General features: G+C 45.3%; 1 protein-coding gene across 3 annotated transcripts in view; it reads left to right on the top strand.

Moving 5' to 3' along the window:
• The first annotated feature begins 18,194 nt into the window (after window positions 1-18,194).
• Syne2 (spectrin repeat containing nuclear envelope protein 2) overlaps window positions 18,195-20,833 on the top strand; it is a 296,837-nt gene continuing 294,198 nt past the window's right edge. For all 3 annotated transcript variants that reach the window (XM_087911749.1, XM_087911748.1, XM_087911747.1), the window contains exon 1: window positions 18,195-18,330. The gene's annotated coding sequence lies outside the window, so the exon portion shown is untranslated. The remainder of the gene's footprint in view (window positions 18,331-20,833) is intronic.

The following is a 20,833-nucleotide window of genomic DNA, read 5'->3' as shown; positions in this document are numbered from 1 at the left end:
ATATATTTGAGTCATTAGTATTACAATAATTTTGAAGTATTAATGAATCATTCTAAAGATATTAAGCGAAAATACCCAAATGGCTTTTCTAAAAGATGTAGCCATGATCTCATGCTGCAGCTATGGCTTAAGAAAAAATGCCCCAATGAGAACCAGGGTTGTGCGCGCTGGGTCAGCGCTCTGCCATCTGAGCATCTGATCCTTAGATCTGTCATCCCTGTGCATTTCCTGACTGCAGTCATTCTGACTGAGTCGCTATGGAATCTTGATATAGTTTTAATATGCATTTCCCTCGATGGGCTAAGGATTGAAGGTCTCTCTCTCTTTCTCTCTCTCTCTCTCTCTCTCTCTCTCTCTCTCTCTCTCTCTTTCTCTGGTTTTTTGAGACAGTGTTTCTCTGTACCTTTAGAGCCTGTCCCAGAATTCACTTTGTAGACCAGGCTAGTCTAGAATTTACAGAGATCCAACTGCCTCTGCCTCCCGAGAGCTGGGATTAAAGGCGCGCACCACACCGCCTGGCTAAACTCTTTTCTCATAAACTTACTGACCTTTTGTATTTCTTCTTTTGAGACATTTGTTTTATTCGTTTGCTCATTTAGAAACTGGATGATTCCCCCCACCCCCCCGGGGTGTTCAATTTTTAAAGTTCTTTAGAGTCTAGATACTAACCCTCTTAGACTCTACTTGGCAAAGCTTTTCCTGCCCTCAGTTCTGATTGTCTCCCTTGCTATGAGGATCTCTCTCCCTCTCCCTCTTTCCCTCTGTCATTCTCTCTCCCTCTCTCCCCCTCTTTCCCTCTCTCCAAGGTGTGATACCTACTTTAATTGTCCCCTCCCTCCCTTCCTTAAAGTAATCATCAGACCTTATCTCAGAAAACAAACTTGGGAGGTAGAGGCAGGGGGATAGCCAGCCAAAAGATTGAGGCCAGCCTGCTCTACATAACAAGCTCTAAGACGGTCTGTGATACAGCGTAATTAATTCCTCATGTCATACAAGCAAAGACCCAACAGCAACAAAAGCTAGACTTGCTGATGCAAGCCTGTAATCCTAACGCACTGGGAATCGGGAGCTCAAGGTCATTCTTTCTTACATAGCAAGTTATGCTGCAACTTGGACTTTGTGAGACTCTGTCTCAAAAAAAAAAAAAAAAGAAAAAGAAAAAGAAAAAGGAAGGAAGGAAGGAAGGAAAAGGGAAAAAAGAAATCATGGCCAATGAAATGCAAAGTGGATAAAGGTGCATGCTACAAAACCAGATAAACTAGACTGGGTATAGTAGTAGGTCTTGCTTTTAATCCCACCACTTGAGAGACTGAAGCAAGGGGATCTTTGTGAGTTTGAGGCCAGCCTGCTCTACACAGTAAGTTCCAGGATAGGCAGGACTGTGTAGAGAGACCCCGTTTCAACCCCCATCCCAAAGAACAACAACAAAACAAAACAAACAAAAAGACAACCTGAGTTAGAGTCTCAGAGTGCACATGGTGGGAGAACCAACTCTTGCGAGTTGTTCTCTGATATCCACACAAGCACTGTGGTACACACATCCCCAGTCCCCTTCAACACACACACACACACAGTGAGTAAAAACTTTTAAAAATCAGGTGACCGTTGGGCATAGGTTTTTTGTTTTTTTTTTGGCTTCTTTTGCTGCGGAGAAAGGGTCTTATGTAATTCAAGTTGGCCTGGAAATCATATTGGAAGATCTTGAACATTTGATCCTTCGGCTTCACCAACTAAGTGTTGATATTACAGGGATGTGTAACTGAAAGACCAGGATAAATCCAGACCCCCATCCCTAGCAGAAAGAGTAGAGCCAAAAATCTAGGTTGGCCGGTTCAGTGACTTTGTCCCAGGAACTGGCTGACCACAAAGTTAGATTATAATCTTGAGAGCAATCTTGAGAAACGGGGAGTTACCCCCTTGTGATTATTGCTGGTATTTTCAGAATCTTCCAATGACGCCCTCCCTACCCCCTTTGGGTTGTGGTTTCTTCCCTTAAATACCCCTTCTCCTAGCTACTCGGGGTCGAACTCCTCTATTCCTGTATGGGATATGAGTCTCGGCCCCAGCACAGCTGGTTCCTGTCAATAAACCTCGTGTGATTACAGCAAGGACAGTCTCTTGTGAGTACTTGGGGGGTGGTGTTAACCTGAGACTTGAGTGAGAGTCTCCCAACTCTGCAGCGCACAATGCCTGTCTGCGCTCTATGTGCTATCATACAGTTCCGGAGCTTCGGGCTAGGGGCTGGAGGTTGAAACACACAAACACACACAGACAGAGAGAGAGACACGGACCTCTAGTCACTGGTAAGAAGCCCCCTATTCAATAGCACCATGGAGGCTTATATACCCAACAGTCAAGTGGGTCAACAGGTGAAAACCTTATCCTCTGATTCTCAAGGTCAAGGCAACACATGCTCGTAAAGCAGAGCTGGTAAACAACTCTGACACAGCCCAGAAGGAAAGTAAAGATCTTTTTGGCTTTGTCCCTTGCCTTATTTACTGGGTCTTCCTTTCTCATCTGACTTTTTTTAAATTTTATTTTATTTCTTTTTTTTAAATTTATTTATTTACTTTGTATACAATATTCTGTCTGTGTGTATGCCTGCAGGCCAGAAGAGGGCACCAGACCCCATTACAGATGGTTGTGAGCCACCATGTGGTTGCTGGGAATTGAACTCAGGACCTTTGGAAGAGCAGGTAATACTCTTAACCTCTGAGCCATCTCTCCAGCCCCTCATCTGACTTTTTATATCTTTCTTCATCTTGTCATCTCTGTCCCATGGTGATGTTCAAAGCTTGGGAGAGGTGGCAACCGTTGCAGCCTTAGTCTACTAGGTAGATTTTGTTTTTTTTTAAAGGCAATTATGTTTAGGATTTTCATGTATCCTGCTACTTTGACAAAAATGTTTAACTGCTCTCGGGGGATTCTGAATGAGTTCTCAAGCTTGTTTTATTTTTGTGGTGCTGGGAACTAACTTTAGGGTCTTATCCGTGCCGGGCAAATGTTCTAAAGCTGAGCTATAGTGTCTGCCCTGTATTTGGCTTACGGGTTTCCATCCACCGTCAAGGGAGCCCAAGACAAGAACCTCAAATGATGAATTGCCTTCATCAGATTGGCCTGTGGGTGTGTCTGTAGGGCATTTTTAAAATTGTTCACTGATGTAGGAGGGCTGAGCTCACTGTGGGTGGTGCTATCCCTAGCCAGGAGTACTCGGATTGTAAAAGAGAAGGAACTGAGCGAGTTTGAAAGTGAGACAGCAGTGTTTCTCCATGGTCTTTGCTTGAGTTCCTGCCTCCACGTTCTTGCATTTATAGAGGAGGTTGTTTGAATTCTGCCCCCAAGTCTACTTTATGTTGTTCTTATACAAAGAAGCCCAGGCAGGCCTTGAACATGCTATATAGCCAATGATGACCTTATCTTGTGATCTTCCTACTCCCACGTCTGAGTTCTGGGATTACAGGCACAAACTACCATGCTTAGTTATGGGGTGCCTGGGATCAAAGCAGAGGTTTGTGCTTGTTAGATGAATACCCTTCTGTTGAGCCACGTTCCCAGCCATATATTATATTGACTGATATACATATGTTGAACCATCTTTACATTCCTGTAATGAAACCAATTTGACCATATTATCTAGACAGTGCTATTGAATTGAGTTTGCAAGGGTTCATTGAGAATTTTTGTTTCCATGTTTATCAGGGAAATATTTGCCAAGTTTTTTTTTCTTTTTCCTTCCTTCCTCCCTTCCTCCCTCCCTCCCTTTCTTCCTTCCTTCCTTCCTCCCTCCCTCTCTTCTAACTACATCTGCTTTGGCATTAGGGTGATACTGACTTACAGAGAGCCTTTGGCTGTTCTCCAGTCGCCCTTGTTTTATGGGATAGGTGGAGCACCGATGCCGCTGCTGAAGGCCTGAGGAAATGTGGCAGGGAATTCACCTGGTTCTGAGCATTCCTTGATTGGGAGACTCTTCAGTCTGATTGCTTGTTATAGAGCTGCTTCAACTGCTTATGTACAACTTGATTTAATTTTAGTAAGTTATGTGTGTAGGGATTTGATATGGGATTCCCCTCTGTATGCTGTGAATACCATTGGTTAATAAAGAAGCTACTTTGGGCCTATTGCAGCACAGAATAGGGCAAGGTGGGAATTCCAAGCAGATAGAAGAGGAGAGAGTAGGCAGGGTCAGAGAGACGCCATGTAGCTGCCAAAGGAGACAGACACCAGACACTGGATGTAACCTTACTGGTAGGCCACAACCACGTGGTGATACACAGATGAATAGAAATGGGTTAATTTAAGATGTAAGAGCTAGCTAGGAATACGCTAGAGTCGTTGGTTAAGCAGTGTTACAATTAATATAGGTTCAGTGTGATTACTTTGGGCCTGGGTGGCCGGTAACGAATGAGCAGCCTCCACCAACGGGGATTTATTCATTTCTTCTATCTGTTGAAAAGTTCTCTTTTTCATATCTAGTTGTAAATTTTATTTTAGTAATGCAAGGGGTAGTAGCGCACGGCTTTAATCCAGCTCTAGGAGGGAGAGGCAAGTAGACCTCTGTGAGTTCCAGGCCACTCTGAGCTACACAGTGAGACCTTGTTTCAAACAACAACAAAAGCCTTTTCATTGTCTGAAATTTATTTTATGATTAATTTATGTAAATGTGTGTGTCTGTATGTGTGCACATACGGGTCCCACAGAGATCTGAAATCCCCTAGATCTAGAATTACAGACAGTGTGAGCCACTCAGTATGGGCACTGAAAGCTGAATCCGGGTCCTCTAAAAGAGCCGCAAGTACTCTTAACTACTGAGCCGTCTCTGCAGCTCCAAAAGTCTTTAAAAGAAGAAGAAAGTCAGAACATGGCTAAAAGTGAAGGAAGAGGAGGGAAAGGGCAAACTGGGAGGACAGAGGTGGCAAATAGAAAAGAGGAAGTACCAAAGGTCTTCTTTGTGGGTTCTCTAAAATTGCAGTTAGGGTGGGGGTTGGGGAGATGATGTAGCAGCTAAGAGCACTGGCTGTTCTTCCAGAGGACCTGGGTTCAAATCCCAGCACCTCCATGGCAGCTCACTATCTGTAACTGTCTGTAACTCTAGTCTCATGAAATCCAATGCCTGATCTCCATGGGCACTAGGAATGCACACAGTGCATATACATACATACATACATACATACATGCATATATACATACATACAAATGTTTATACAATAAAAATAAAAATTATGTCACTAACCTTGCTGGGTGTAGTGGAGCATGCCTTTACTCTGAGCACTTGGTAGGCAGAGGTGGGTGGTGAATTTTATAAATGGGATGTGTCTTCCAAGGATATTGGGAGTTGGGGAAACAAATGCAGAACTACGTTCTACACAGGGGCTCCAGTCTCCATCAGACCCTACTGGAGGCTGTGTTCATCCAGAGAAATGAAGCTGTACTCCCCTGGAGATTTGAGGCTGTGTTCCATTTTAGGAGTGACTACGTGCTCCCCTGGAGGGCTGAGGCTGTGCTCTATGGAACTTTTCATAGAAATTTTAGTTCCCTCATTCTGCCAGTTGTTAATTTTACCCTGGCTCCCGAGGACCACCCACCCCAAGTTTAGGGTTATCAGACTCCTCAGTCACCAAGGGCAGGGCTCTCATCCACGGGGTCCTTCACTACCCTAGTCAGCTTTCTTCAACCTGCACATTTTGGCTTATCAGTAGCCAGCCCTGCTATCCCTCTTTAAGCCTGCCTCCTAGGGCTGTGTCTCACTTTGGAGCTATTTCAGGTTGACCTGGGCCCCCAGGCTTAGGGATAGTCTTTGTTATCAGGTCAACAGTATAGCTCAGTCTTAAAGATTTCTTCCTTTTTAATTTTATTTTCCTGAAACAGGGTCTCATGAAGTTCAGGCCAACCTTGAACTCACTTGCTATATATAGCTGAACACGATGTTGAACTTCTAGCCATCCCATCTTTCACTCCCAAGTTCTGAAACTATGCAAATGTAGGGGTTTAAATGAGAATGTCATCTGCAGGCTCATGCATGAGCTCATGTCCCTAGTTGGTGGCAATATTGGGAAAGGTTTAGGAGGGGTGGCCTTGTTGGAGGGAGTATGTCACTGGAGGCAGGCTTTGAGAGCTTGAAGCCTGAAGTCATTCTCAGCTCCTTTCTCTGCTTCACCTTGCAGTTTAAGATGTGAGCTCCAGCCACAATGTTTGATGCCATATTTCCTCATCATTCATGGATTCATGCTGCTTGAACTGCAAGCCCAAATACACCTTTCCATGGTTGTCTTGGTCATGATTTTCTGTCATAGCAACAGAAAAATAATGAACATACTCACCATACTTGGTTTTAGGTGATAGTTTTTTTTTCTTTTCAATTTGTTTTGGCATGGTCTCATATGGTTCAGACTTGTCCTGAGCTCTGCATCGATCCAAGGTTGGCCTTGAACTCCTGAGCTTCTTGCCTCCTCCTCACAAACAGAGAGAGTCACAGACACATAATTAAAAAAAAGGATCAAAGCAACAACAGTATGAAAAGACAAAGTGTACTTTATTAATATAAATGATTTATTATTTCAAAGAATATCCTTAAGATAATGATGACAACACACAGAGTCGGAGAAAACATTTGCATGTAACATGAAAGCTAAGGAACTTTTGTCTACAATGATTAAAAAATTCTTCAGTCCAATAATAAAAAACCAAATCCAATGAAAAAGGGGGAGACACCAAGATATACATTTCTCCACAGAAGATATATAGATGGTCAAAAATCGCCTAAGAGATCTCAGCATTACTGGTCATTAGGGGATAGCAAATCGAAACCACAATGAGATATAACACCACACACCATAGGATGGAGTTCTATTTTGGTTTCTGTTGTTGTGATAAACACCAAGACCAACAGCAATGTGGGGAGAACAGGGTTTATTTGGCTTACAGGTTAGTGTCTATTATGAACTAAAGCCAGGGCAGGAGCTCAAAGTAGGAGCCTGGAGCAGGGACTGAGCAGAGGCTCTGGAGAAATGTTGCTCACCGGCTTGCTCCATGTTACTTGTTTAGCATGATTTCTTATACAACCCAGGAATTCCTGCCCAGGGAGACATTGCCCATGGTGAGCTGGGCCCTCCATCTCAATCATAAGTCAAGAAAGCACCCCAATGACATGCCCACAGGCCAACGTGATGGAGGTAATTCCTTAAGTGAGGCTCTGTCTTGATGGAGGAAGGTCATCGGTCTATTGTGTTACTTTCATTGGTTAATAAAGAAACTGCCTTGGCTTGATAGGTCAGAATTTAGATAGGCGGAGTAAACAGAACAGAATGCTGGGAGGAGGGATGTGAGGCAGATGCCATGACTCTCCTCTCCGAGACAGCTGCAGGTTAGAATCCTCCTGGTAAGCCACCACCTCGTGGTGCTACACAGATTATTAGAAATGGGTTAGATCAATATGTAAGAGTTAGCCAAGAGTTATAAGTAATGGGCCAGGCAGTGTTTAAAAGAATACAGTTTCTATGTAATTATTTCGGGTAAAGCTAGGCGGGCAGCGGGAAGCGGCCTGCCGTTCCTTTTACACTGTCTTCCCAGATGACTGTAGTTTGTGTCAAGCTGGAAACATTAACCAGAGAGATGGCAAAAACAAAATAATACACACAGGCTGGTGTGGGTTGGATCTGAAATGTCCTCTCCAGGCTGGTTTTGGAGCCTTAGCACTTAGCTTGTGGCGCTACATCAAAGGCTGTGGAGCCTTTAGGGAGTGGGGAAAGCCATTTGGCTGAAGTAGGTCACTAGGGGTGGCCTGGTTCCAGTTCTGCTCTCTCAGGTTCCTGTCTGCCACCCTGTGAGAAACCTGCCACTTCCTAGGTCCCACTGCCACCAGCAGAACTCCTCACCTCACGATGCCTTCCCTGCTATGACAAACAGCTGAGAAACAAAACAAGCTTTTCTATCCCTAATGTGTTTCCATATTTTGGTCACAACAATGCAAAAAATAAGTAATTTAGAGGGTTTGTTAGATTACGAAAAATCAGAGCATTCACATGCTTCTGGGCAATGGTCAAATAATTTGAAAAATAGTTTAGCAGGGCTAGGGTGGTGTGAGAGATCCTTCTGTTTATGTGTTGCTTTTATTGGTTAATGAATAAAGAAACTGGCTTGGTCTATAGCAAGGTTAGTTAGGCAGGGAAAACTAAACTGAATGCTGGGAGAAAGGAGGCAGGGTCAAGAAGAAGCCATGGAGCCACTGTCAGAGACAGACAGGCCGAATATTTGCTGGTAAGCCACAGCTACATGGCGATACACAGATTAATGAAGATGGGTTAAATTAAGATGTAGGAGTTAGCCAATAAGAAGCTAGAGCTAATGGGCTAAGCAGTGATTTAATTAATACAGTTTCTGTGTGGTTATTTTGGGGCTGAGCAATGGGGAACTAACTAGCGGCCTCCTTATAACAGGGCTGTAGCTCAGTTGGTGCTTGCATGTTTGCCTAGCATGCATGAGGCCCGTGTGTTCAACACATAGCACTGCATAGAATTGAAGTTGGGAGGACCATCAGGTGGCTCAGTGAGTGGGTAGCACAATATGGTTCTTTAAACACACATGGAAAGTGAGAACCATCTTCTAAAAATTGTTTCTGACTTCAGCATGGATCAATCAATCAATCAATAACAGTTGGTGACACATACCTGAAATCCCAGTGCTTGGGAGGTAGAGGCAGGAATATCACATGTTGTGGGGCAACGGTTTTACCCTGTAAAGATTTATTTCTTGTACTTGTTTAATAAAATGCTGATTGGCCAGTAGCCTGGCAGGAAGTGTAGGTAGGGTGACCAGGCAGGGAGTAGAGGCAGGGTGATGAGAATTCTGGGAAGAGGAAAGTTCAGTCTGCAGTTGTCACCCAGACACAGAGGAAACAAGATATGACTGCCTCGCCAAAATAAGTACCAAGCCACGTAGCTAACACAGACAAGAATTATGGGCTAGTATAAGTTATAAGAATTAATAAGAAGCCTGAACTAATAGGTCAATCAGTTTATGGTTAATGTAGACCTCTGTGTGTTTATTTGGGACTAAACAGCCATGGGACCTGGTGGGACATCAGTCAACAATCACAAGTTCAAGTTCATCTTTGTGTCAGTCTGGCTACAGGAGATCCTATCTCAAACAAAAAACATCAAAGAAAATAATCTGACATATACAATTGCTTAATGAGAAGGATTGGTAAATGACCTATCATGAATAGTTTCTTTTTAAAGTAAGAATGGCATCTGCTTGTTGATAATATATTTATTTTCTTCTTCTTCTTCTTTTTTTTTTTCTTCCAGACAGAATTTCTCTGTGTAGCTCTGGCTGTCCTAGAATGTCTCTCTGTAGACCAGGTTGGTCTTGAACTTACAGAGATCTCTCTGCCTTGATTCCTGCATGCTGAGATTAAAGAGCAACTAATGCCTGGTGATAATATATTTTTTATAATTAAACATTAATGAAAACCAAGATCTTGGCTCCCCCAATATTCTGTTAGAAAATGAATAGTTCAAGATTGGGAGAGAGCGTTTACAATACAGAACATAGACCTGATCCCAAGGCATACCAATGACCCTGACAGTGATAAAGACAACCCAAATGAATAGACAAAAGGAGGAGAGGTGTGAAAGTTTGAATGCAGTTCGCCCACATAAACTCACAGGGAGTGACACCATTAGGAGGTGTGGTTAGGGATGGCCTTGTTGGAAGAAGTGTGTCACTGAGGGAGTGGGTTTTGAGGTTTTCTATGCTCAAGATACCACCTAGAGACAGAATCCACTTCCTATTGCCTGAAAGATGTAGGACTTTCAGCGAATCCCCCAGTACCTTGTCTGCCTGCATGCCACCATGTCCCACCATAGTGAAAATGGGCAGAACCTCTGAACTGTTAAGTGAACCCCCCCATTAAGTGTTTTCCTCTCTAAGAGCTGCTGTGGTCATGGTGTCTTTTCACACCAATAGAAAGCCTAACTGAGGCAGGAAGGGTGGGAAAGCTGATCATGGGTACTACGTGACAGGAGTAAACAGCTTTGTTGTGTGTTACACAGCAGGGTGACAACAGCTACATGCTATGTATTGCAGAAAGCTAAAGAAGTTTGAAGTTTCACCATAGAGAAATGGCAGGTGCTCGAGGATGCAGATGTGTTTAACTTGACTGAAATGTTTTACAGTGCCTACATCTATCTAAATTCCATGCATCCCCACGGATACACGTCCTAGCTACAGCTGCCAACCTGACACAGACTAGAGTCACCTGAGAAAGGAGAGAGTTCCAGTAGAGAGATTACCCTTATCAGATTGCTCTTGACATGTCTATGGGGCGATTGCTTTGGTTATTAATTGATGTAGTGGGGCCCAGTCCACTGTAGGCAGCACCATTCCTAGGTAGCCAGTCCTGCGCTGTATAAGAAAACTAGCTAAACATAGCCTCCCCTGGAGCTAGCAAGCAGTGGTCCTCCAAGGGTTCCGTTTCAAGTTCCTGCTTGAGTTCCTACGCTGACTTCCTCAATGATGGGTTGTGACCTGGAATGTAAACCAAATAAACTCTTTCCTCTAAGTTGCTTTTATCACAGCAACAGAAAAAGAAACCAGAGCAATGTGAAAAATTTTTATATTTGTCTGTAACAATTAAAAATAAATGGACGTGGTGCTGGAGAGAGGGCTCAGTGCTTAGGGGCACTTACTGCTGTTCTAGAGGACCCTTGTTAATTTCTTAACACTCGTATCAGACAGTTCACAAATGTCTGTGCTTCAACTCCAGAGGAACAAATGGCTTCTCTGGTCTCCATTGGCACCTGAACACTTGTGACATACACTCACATAGACACACACATGTACACATGTGAATAAACTTTAAAAAATTTATTTATGTAAGAAAAAATAATCAGCCAAGTGTAGTGGTGTATGTTGGCAATGCTACATAACAAAACCACCAAAAATTAGTCTAATAAGCACATGACAAGATACCTAAGCAAATGCATATTAAAACTATACTTCTTGGGGTTGGAGAGGTGGCTCTGTAGTTAAGAGTTCTGATTGTTCTTCCAGAGGACCTGGGTCCAAGTCCCGGCACCCACCTGGCAGCTCTCAACTGTCTATAGCCCCCAGATCTGACACTCTCATCTAGACATAAATGCAGTCAAAACACCAAGGCAAGTAAGTTATTTAAAAAACACAGTGCTTTACATAACTTTGAATAGTTTCCGTAAGGAAAGAATGTCAAGTGTGGTCATTGGAAACATGCTACATTATTTGTGAAAGTGTAAACTGCTGTGGCCCAGGGGCTGGGAAATGGTTCAGTGGGAAAAGCCTTGCTGTGCAAGCGTGAAGACCGGAGTTTGGATCCCCAGCACACACACAAGAGCAGGGTGGGTGTGATGGGCACCTGTAATCCCAGCAGGTAGGAATTTGAAGCAGAATAACTGCAGATGCTCATGTAATCTAGATGCTAGGTCCTCAATGGTTACAAGTGCAGGAAATAACTTCTTTTTCTGAACCCCTTTGGTGGTGATTTAAGAAAAGTACATTTATGTATTTATGTGTTGTATGTGTATGTGTGCATGTGTACATGTTCATGCATATGTATTGGCATATGCACACTATAGCATATATGTTGATGCCATAAAGTAAATTTTAGTAGTCATTTCTCTTCCTCCAAGTAGGTCCTAGAGATCAAACTCTAGTCACTGAGCCTTGACAGCAAGCGTGTTTACCCAGAGAGTCATCTTGCCAGCCCCTCCTAGTGAGTTTTGAAGAATAGAAGCTCCTTTTTTAAGGTGTTTTTTTTTCTTTAGAGATTTTTTATGTATTATTCTCTGAGAAAACATTCCATGCCATTAGTTAATAATAATTTAAAAAGACATTTTCTTCTGAAAGTGTTTAACATTTTGATATTCACATTGAAATCTTTATTTTTATTTTTGAGGCAGGGCCTCAAGTATGCCAGGCTGGCATGGAATATACTATGTAGCCAAGATCCACTGAATCCAGGGCCTTATACATTTTAGGCCAGCAGTCTATCAGATGAGCTACATGCCCAGAGTGTTAGGCTAAATTTATTATACAAAAAAAGACCCCACCAAAGGATGGGTGACTAATAAGTGACTGTGACATCACCTGAACTTTGGTTTTCCTTCCTTCCTCCCTTCCTCCCTCCCTTCCTTCCACCCTTCCTTCTTCTCTCCCTTCCTTCTCTGGGATCTTGCACACGAGGATTACTGTTCTTGGTACCATCCATACATTTTTTTTTAAAGGACACAGTCTCATGTAGCCCACAGCCTGGGGCATCACCTGTCTTTTTGTCTTCTGCTACAGGGCCAGTCAAACCCAAGACCATGTTGCATGGCAGGGAAACACTCAGCCATGGAGATCCTGCACCAGCTGTTTGATTGCTATAAATATTTAAAGCTATAAGATTGTCTTTAATCACTCAGTTGCTTTTTATAAACTCTGACATGTATTACTTCTGTTGTCACTATTTCAAAGACATTCAGGTTCAGGTTTTAAAGATTTATTTATTATGTATACAATGTTATGTCTGTCTGTTTATCTACTTACCAGAAGAGGGCACCAGATCTCACTACAAATGGTTGTGAGCAACCATGCGGTTGCTGAGACTTGAACTCAGGACCTTTGGAAGAGCAGCCAGTGCTCTGAACCTCTGAGCCATCTCTTCAGCCCCCCCCCTTCAGTATCTCTTTAAAATGTCTAGGAGAAAAGGACTTTTTCCATCTAGGAATGGTTGAGACAGTCTCCCCATACAGCCCTGAATGGTCTGGTACTCTTCTATGTAGACCAGGCTGGCCTTGAACTTGCACTGATGCCCCTTCCTCTGCCTGCTGACTGTTAGTATTAAAGATAAGGGTTACATACTTGCTTGCATGGTGGTAGGGATCAACCCCCTAGGTCTTTGCATATACTTGGTACGTGCCCTACCAACTGAGCTGCATCTTCATCACTGAGCCATTGTTGTTGTTTCTTCTTCTTCTTCTTCTTCTTCTTCTTCTTCTTCTTCTTCTTCTTCTTCTTCTTCTTCTTCTTCTTCTTCTTCTTCTCTTCCTCCTCCTCCTCCTCCTCTTCTTCCTCCTCCTCTTTCTCCTTCCTTCCCCACTCTTGTTTGAGACAATATCTTAACTCTGTAGTCAGTCTAGCTTAGAACTCACTTTATATCCCAGGTCAGTCTTGAACTTGAGGCAGTTCTCCTGCCTTAGTTCTCCAAATGCTGGCATTATAGGTGCGAGCCACTACACTTGGCTATTTATAGTATTATTTTGTTGTGAGCGGAGCAGAGTGATTGTTTACAACTTTTTTTTACTTTTTTTTTTTTTACAACTTTTTACTTGACAACACAACAAAAAAGAAGACACACAACAGAATTTCTTTAAGTGTTGCATTTATCTTTGATAAAGACTTGTCCAACCTTAACTTTTAAATTGTGTGTGCCCTCATGCATGTATGTGCTAGGCTTGTATAGCTGTGCTCTTATCCGATGAGCCAACCTCATAGCACTTTTAATAGTTTTGTTTAATTAATTACTGTTTGTGCCACAGAGCACATGTGGTGGTCAGCACACAACTTTCTGGCGTTGATTCTCTGCTTTCATCTTTGCTTGCTTTCTGGGGCTCAAACTCTGGTTGCCAGGCTGGCGCTGTAAGGGCCTTTAGTCATTGAACCATCTCATGAACCCCTTTTAAAACATGTATTATTATTAGCCAGGTGATGACGGTGGTGGTGTACACCTTTAAACCCAGCACTCAGGAGGCAGAGGCAGGTGGATCTCTGAGTTTGAGGCCAGCCTGGTCTACAGAGTGAGTTCCAGAACAGCCAAGGGCACAGAGAGAAACCCTGTCTTGAGAAACAAGAATGATAACAAACAAAAAGTTTACTATTATATTTTAGAACTATTTTTATTTCATGTGCATGTATACTAAGTACATGCCTGGGGTCTTCAGAGGTCTGAGGAGAGTTTCAGAGTCCCCTGACACTGGAGTTATGGATGGTTGTGAGATACTGTGTGAGCCCTGGGAACTGGGCATGATCCCTCTGCAAGAGCAATGAGTGTTCCTACCCCTAAGCCACCTTTCGAGCCTCTTGACTGTTTGAGACAAGGTCCTGCTGTGTAGCCCAAGTTGGCCTTAAATCACTGATCCTCCTGCCTCAGCTCCTGAGTGCTGGGATTCAGGGGTGTGCTACCATACCCAGTGTGCCTAGGTTCTTTTTGTTGATTGAGACAGGCTCTCACTGTGTAGACCAGGCTGTTTTAGAACTCAGGTATTCCAGACTGGCCTTGACCCCATAGTGATCTGACCACCTCAGCTTCCCTAGTGCTGGACTTACAGGTATGAATCACCATTCCCTTTTTCTGGGTTCTAATTTAGGGACTGCCACTGTTACTTTTATGGCATTGGGCCAATATTTTACTTTAAGCCTCAATCTTCTGTATAAAACCGAAATTAGTTGCAGAATTTTTAAAAATCCAATACAAACTCAGGATGCGTATGATGGCTCAGTGATTAGAGCACCTGCTCTTCTTGCTGAGTGCCTAGTTTGAGCCCCAGCACCCACAAGGTGGCTCACACACCTCCAGTTCCTGGGGCTCTGATACCCTATTCTGACCTCTGCAGGCCCCAGGTATACATTCAGGCAAACTCTCACATGTACACAATAAATATACCTTAAATTAATAAAAGTTCAATGCATCACCAATTCACAGTGCTTTAGATAACAACAGCCGTCTAAGCCCTGCTACTGAAAGGAAATGAAGCAGAGCACAGCGGGCTGCTGCCGATCCAGCAGGCTGCCTGTAGGCCTAGCCCAGGCTCAGTGCGTCTCCACAAATTCTCTAAAGTTTTCTTCGGATTCCAGAACGCTGGACGCTGATTCAGTTGGCTGGGCACACTTGTATATTTTTTTTGTGTGTGTGCACAATTATCTACTTTTTTAAAAACAATACTCAGAAAAATCAGGCTGGTCAAGGGAGCAATTAGCCACCGTTTATTCCGGCGTGTTTCCAGGGTGGCAGGAAACCAGTCCAGAATGAGATAAGAAGTTTGGACCTTTATTGGGTGTGACTGGACTTCTGGACAAAGGGAGCAGTGATTTTTTTTTTCTTCCTGGCCAGCTATTTTCATCCCTGGCTTAGAGAGTACTCCCAAAGTGCTGAAAAACATTGAGTGAACCGGATTGTTATGGTAGGCAGAGAAAGGATATCAATCAGGAGCTGGAAGACCTAGGCCAATTTGCTTTGTCATTATTGGTGACATTGTTAATCACAGAGGGGCAAGCAATCAAATGTTTCACCTGTGCAGGTGAAACAACCACCCCCTGCCTCTTCAGAAACTTTCATGCTTTGTATTGATGTTCAATTCACTTACCCCTAGCACCAATCAATTAGAACATTATTACCCCCATTACCGTAAGTGTTGATATATATATTTGATTCCAACGTTGACAGTATTCTCTTGCGTGCCCTCAACACAGAGACAGTTTCTAGCCATCCTGTCCCCTTCGTAGTAGAGCTAGATGCAGCCCCACAGTCCTCCGCAGGTCCCCCAGGTATCAAATCCTAACCAGCCCCCGGGACAAAAGCCATTGTCCTTTTGCTTAGGGACTTGGGATGCAAAGATGAAGACCCATATCTCTGTTGTGAGATCCAGGAAGGCAAACGATTGTAGCTGAGAGTATTCTGTGCTGGGACAGAGGGGGATTTCTGCTGAATTTACAACGGTAAATTCAGCTTCACGAATGTGATGAAAATGACCAACTTCAGACCGTGGTTTTTGTTAAAGATTCTTGGTTCACCTGCTCCTCAGGGTGTTAATTTGATGGAATGGCTTCAGCTATTCTCACCGTGAACCACAGTGTGCTTAGGTGCCAGATCACACACACGCTTTTAGTTTGGTCCCCTCTCTGAACCGACAATGGAATTTAGAGCTTCATACAACCCAGGCAAGTGCTATACCGCTGAGCTACATCCCTGGCCCCAATTGTAGTCTTTCAGGTGGGTTCTGGAGACCAGTGAGTCATTTCCAATAAATGCACGTCTTTGATGTAAACAAAAGCTATGAGAGGGCCGGGGTTGCAGCTAAGTTGAAAGACGGCTTGCCCAGCGTGCCTGAAGCCCTGGGTTCTATTCCTAACACTATATAAAGCTGGGTGTGGAGGCTCATGCCTGTAACCCCAGCACTCCGGAGGTGTGGGTTGCCTGGGAGGAAGTAGGCTGGCAGGTCCATTGACCACTTTCCCAGAGGTGGAAGGAAAGGAGCCCTGTGTTTACAGGCTCTGTGTTGAGCATAAAGGATCTAGGTGTGGCTGTTTGGCTTAGTGTTGCATCTTTAACTTCCACTTCAAAGTGAAGAGGCTCTATTCCAATGCTCCGACACCAATCTTATTTTCGGATTTTCAAGTAGGTATTAATTTCACATCCCAATTGGCAGGCGTAGGAGAAGCCACGGGTAATTAGAAGGATCTAATTGGAAACATCGGAAAAATTCTGAATCATTGCATTCTAGGCTCACGACTGCCGTAGCAGGATATGGGCCAGCAGCCCTCTCGCTCTGGGGGCTTAGAGCACGGCTACCTGGAAGCCAGCAGTAACCGGGGAAATTGTAACATTTTCTCCTGAGGTGGCTCGTGTGATGATTTGTAACATTTGCTGTGAAGAAAGCAACAAATACAGAATGACTGAAGTAGAGACTAATTAGAGATGAAGCTTTGTAGGTGTTTCTCTACGCTCTGGAGTCTAGGAACTGACTGTGACTTCAGTGAAAGTGGTTCTGAGATTAAAAAAGAAGAGTCTTGTTTTATGGATTTCTGTTGTGTCCATATGTATGTAAGTGTGTGTGTGTGTGTGTGTGTGTGTGTGTGTGTGTGTGTGTTTGAGACAAAGTCTCCTGGTTTTCCATCCTGGCTTCAAACTTTCTAACCTAGTTCTCCTGCTTCCACCTCCTGAATTTTGAGATCACAAGTGTGCACCATCACTTCTGGCTCAGATGCAGTGCTGGGGATGAAATCCAGAGGCTTCCCGCATGCTAGGCAAGCACTCTACCAACTGAACTACACCTCCAGCTCCACCCACCAAGTCATTACAAGATGCACAGCCAAGTATTCCAAGAACTGATACCCTCGGAGCAAACTTCGAGTACAAGAAATGCCACGCAGGAACTGTTTTGTGAAGACAACAAGACGCATATTTTCATATTTACTTGTGTCAACTCAGCACTCTCAGAGAAAAAAGTTTTTATTGCTCGCAAATGTGGGTATAATTTAAAGCTAAGTTTCCCAGACACATGACCTAGTTGAACCCACAGTCAAGCTTTTAACCTCTGATCCTCACCATTTAGCTTGGGCTATCAGCAGCACCCTAAGCAATCCAGATAAGATTTTGCAGCCGCACACCTTACACGAGGCTGAATCTGCATGAAGTCCGATTTGATTGTGAGAGAAACTCAGTAGAGCAGTTCTGTCAGACCACCGCTTCTTTGTGTGTTAATAGTGAAGTGCGACGCGTTTGTGTCTGACTTCTAGAGTCTCAGCTCTCTAACAGCCGCGCAGGAGGCGAGTAGGAGTCAGGTGATGTCATTCTGAGTCCTCAGGATTGAGCAATTTGCAGGAAGCTCCAACTGACACCTGCAGGACGGATTCCCAAGAATCCACTTTCTCCTGACCGTCATTTATTGCGGCGGCTCTCCTCATCCCCGCCTCCAGGCTGAGGGGGTCACTAATCTGCATTGTTAAACAAGCCCCTCCTTATCTCATCTCCCTCAGGGGATGTCGAGGTCTGGACTCCCCGATACTCTAAGAAGCAGACGAAAAGTCCACTTTCCGCCAAGGCTCCACCTGGGTTCAAAGACCCGATCGCGGTCCGGTCGCTGATTTGCAGATCCAGGCATCCATCCCGCCGCGAAGAAGGGAAACCCGTTTGAAAAGTGAGTGTTCTGTGAGAGTCTGCTTCCCCTTTGTCTCCAGCTGCGGGTAGGTACCGAGGGAGAGGATCGTGAACCTGCCTTCGGAGTTAGTGGGTCGCTTCAGCCACCTGCAAGGGTCGCTAAGGCGGAGGGAAAGTTGCGGTGACCGCGGGGAGGCGGCTCCGCCCCCAGCGCTCTGCTCGGGCGGCGGCGAGCGCGGGACTGGGCAGGCCGGGAGGCGCGGGGCGTGGTCTGCAGCCTCCAGTTCACAGCGGAGCGCGCTCGGCCGCGCTGCAAGCCTTCGGCCGCACGGAAGAGCGAGCGGGGGACCGATCGAGGGGCGCCATCGAGGCAGCGAGGCGAGCGGGGCGTAGATTAGGGTGGGCCCAACCCGAGTCCTCGCCTCCCGGCTGGGCAGATATCGGTGAGCGCGGCCGGGGGCTCCCCCCGCACCCCAAAGCGCCCTTTGGGAGCGGGAGGGCGGGGAATGGGCGGGCGCGAGCCCAGAGGGTTCTCCGATCCGGGCGGGGAGCCCGGGGGCCCACAAGAGCCTCCGGATGCGGGACTCCCAGCCGGGCCGCGGGAAACTTCGCCCGGGCGGGGACAGCGGGGCTCTCGGGGCGCTACAAACTTAGCGGCGGGCGGGGCACCCCGGGGATCGCGGCGAGCGTCGGCGGTTGGCGTTGGTGTCCCCGGCTTCTTTGTGTCACCTCCGGGCCCGGCCCTCGGGTGCACCCGACTCGGCCCCGGGGCTCCCCACCGTTCCCCCAGCCCGGCCCAAGCGGGCGCGCTCGTCCGATTGTTTGCATTCCTCGCGTCACGCCTGGGCGGGAAAGATTTTGAACGGGGTGTGAGATAGAACGCTGGAGCTGCGGCGCAGAGATTGCAAAACCACGGACAGCGGGAGACTAGTCTCGGGGACCGAAGAACCTGAGGACCGGGCGCTCCGCCTTTGAAACGGACGCACTGGAGGGGAAGGGGCGGGCGAGGCGGCTCTGAGCCTCCTTGGGGCGGAGAGGGGGCGCTGGGACCGCGGGGATTATAATTGCATTTTGATCGCTTGCGGTCTTTGTTGTCTCTGTTATTGCCTTTAGGGTCCGACCGTAGCACCTGGTCCTCTTTAGGTTTCTCCCTTGAAGTCTGAAAAGGCACCCGGGGCGGGGCAGGGGCAGTGGATTTGTGTTCAAGGCTGCTGGCCACAGGAACCGCTTCATTAGGTGGAGGTGGAGAAGTCCAGTGTAACACTTGCCTTTGTGGACGCGCCTTATTTCCGAAAGTTGTTTTCTCCTCCCCTAGTGGAAGAGAGCGTCTGAACCAAGTGGCAGCAGGCGCGGTTGTGCACAAGCAGCGGGAGGGTCTCTGTGGCCGCTTACCGCTTTTCGGTGCTTAAAAAAATGCTTCAAAGTTTTATTGGAAGCAGCTTCACTTGCTTTTCTAAAAGTTTCCATGTCTCCAAAGCCCTTGCTGCAGGTAAACTCTGTGGCTGTGCTCGAATAGTTCCATCGCTTGTTCGGGTGGGGACACAGTTAAACATACCTGGCCTCCTGGCAGCTTTGGTACCAGTAAACGTCACCATGGGAGAGGGAGCATTCGGTTTTTATGGCCTGGGATTTTTGATGTGTTTACACGCTTCAATGCATGACTGCACCCCCAGTTTTCTTTCTGGAAAATTCTCAAGAATTCCAAAGGCTTTTCCTGCGGTGACTACTGTGTGGCCTCCGTCCTACCTGTCTGCAGTCTCCTCCCTCGCAGCTCCCCTCACACCCGGGGCGGTGGGAACAGGTACAATATTCATAAAGTTTAATGGTGAAGCTGGCAGTGTCAAAATGAGTAAAACTTGGAAGGGTTTTGGTCCTTGTTTACCTATTTGATTTTAAAAGCTTCTATTTGTTTTGTTTGGATACAGGGTCTCTGGTAGTCAAGGATAGCCTTGAATGTGTTGTGTAATTAGACTGGCTTTGAACTCTGTATCCACCCCACCCTCCCTTCATTTCCCAGGTGCTGGAATTACTAGTGTGAGCCATCACACATGATTTAATATGCTTCTATTTGAATTTAAAAAAAAATCCAAAGTTAAACCATTTTGGATCCGCTCGACTGATATATTAAGAATCTCTCGCTCAAAAAAAAAGTTCAAATTTACTCACTTAGAAATTTTATTAGCGTTTCAATGGACTTGGGCTAATGGTGTTACTGGATACTGCCGTGTGTTTAAAGGACTGAGTCACAGAGGGTTGAGCTGGGCTGTGCCCTCAGCAGCACCAGGTCTGCTTTTAATGGAAGATTCAAAGTGGAATTGGTCCCATTTAAGTCACTATGCCAGGGATGTAAAGCCCTTTTCCCATTTATCACCCGAGACTCATCATATGCTTTACATAGAGATTTTTCAGTCATTTCACAAACGTCCATTTATGCAAATAATCTCTTGCGATGTGCCAATCACTATGCTGGACTCTGGGAGACTCAAGTAATACTAGTAATATTCATTGGTCAGGTGCTATTTTGGACCCACATATATGCTATGTGATTATCTTGCTATCTGAAAGCGTTTATCGAACACATAGGATGCATTCATTGTGCTAGGTGTTGGGAATACAGTTTGGACAAGACAGCCGTAGTGACTTCCTTTACCCAGTGGGCAAAACAGATGGAAAATAAAATGCATCACTAAACTAGCAACACACTTTGTATTTATTTGCTTATTTACTCGGGATTAAACCCAGGGTTTTGTGTTCTACCACGGAGTTACACCCCAGCCCTTTTCTGTTTTATTTTGGGATCAGGATGTGCTGCTAAGTGACCCAAGCTGGCCTTTCCCTGCCTCTGTCTTCCAATTAACTGTGATCAGAGTAGCTGGGACAATGGTTACTGCACCGTGTCCAGCTTAATCACAGGTAACTTAGATCACCTCCTACTCCGGGTCAGCA

Source organism: Myodes glareolus, chromosome 11, assembly GCF_982192425.1.
Source record: "Myodes glareolus chromosome 11, mMyoGla1.1, whole genome shotgun sequence".
NCBI lineage: Eukaryota > Metazoa > Chordata > Mammalia > Rodentia > Cricetidae > Myodes > Myodes glareolus.
Note: the sequence above shows the minus strand (reverse complement) of the source record. Positions and strands in the feature narration are given on the sequence as shown.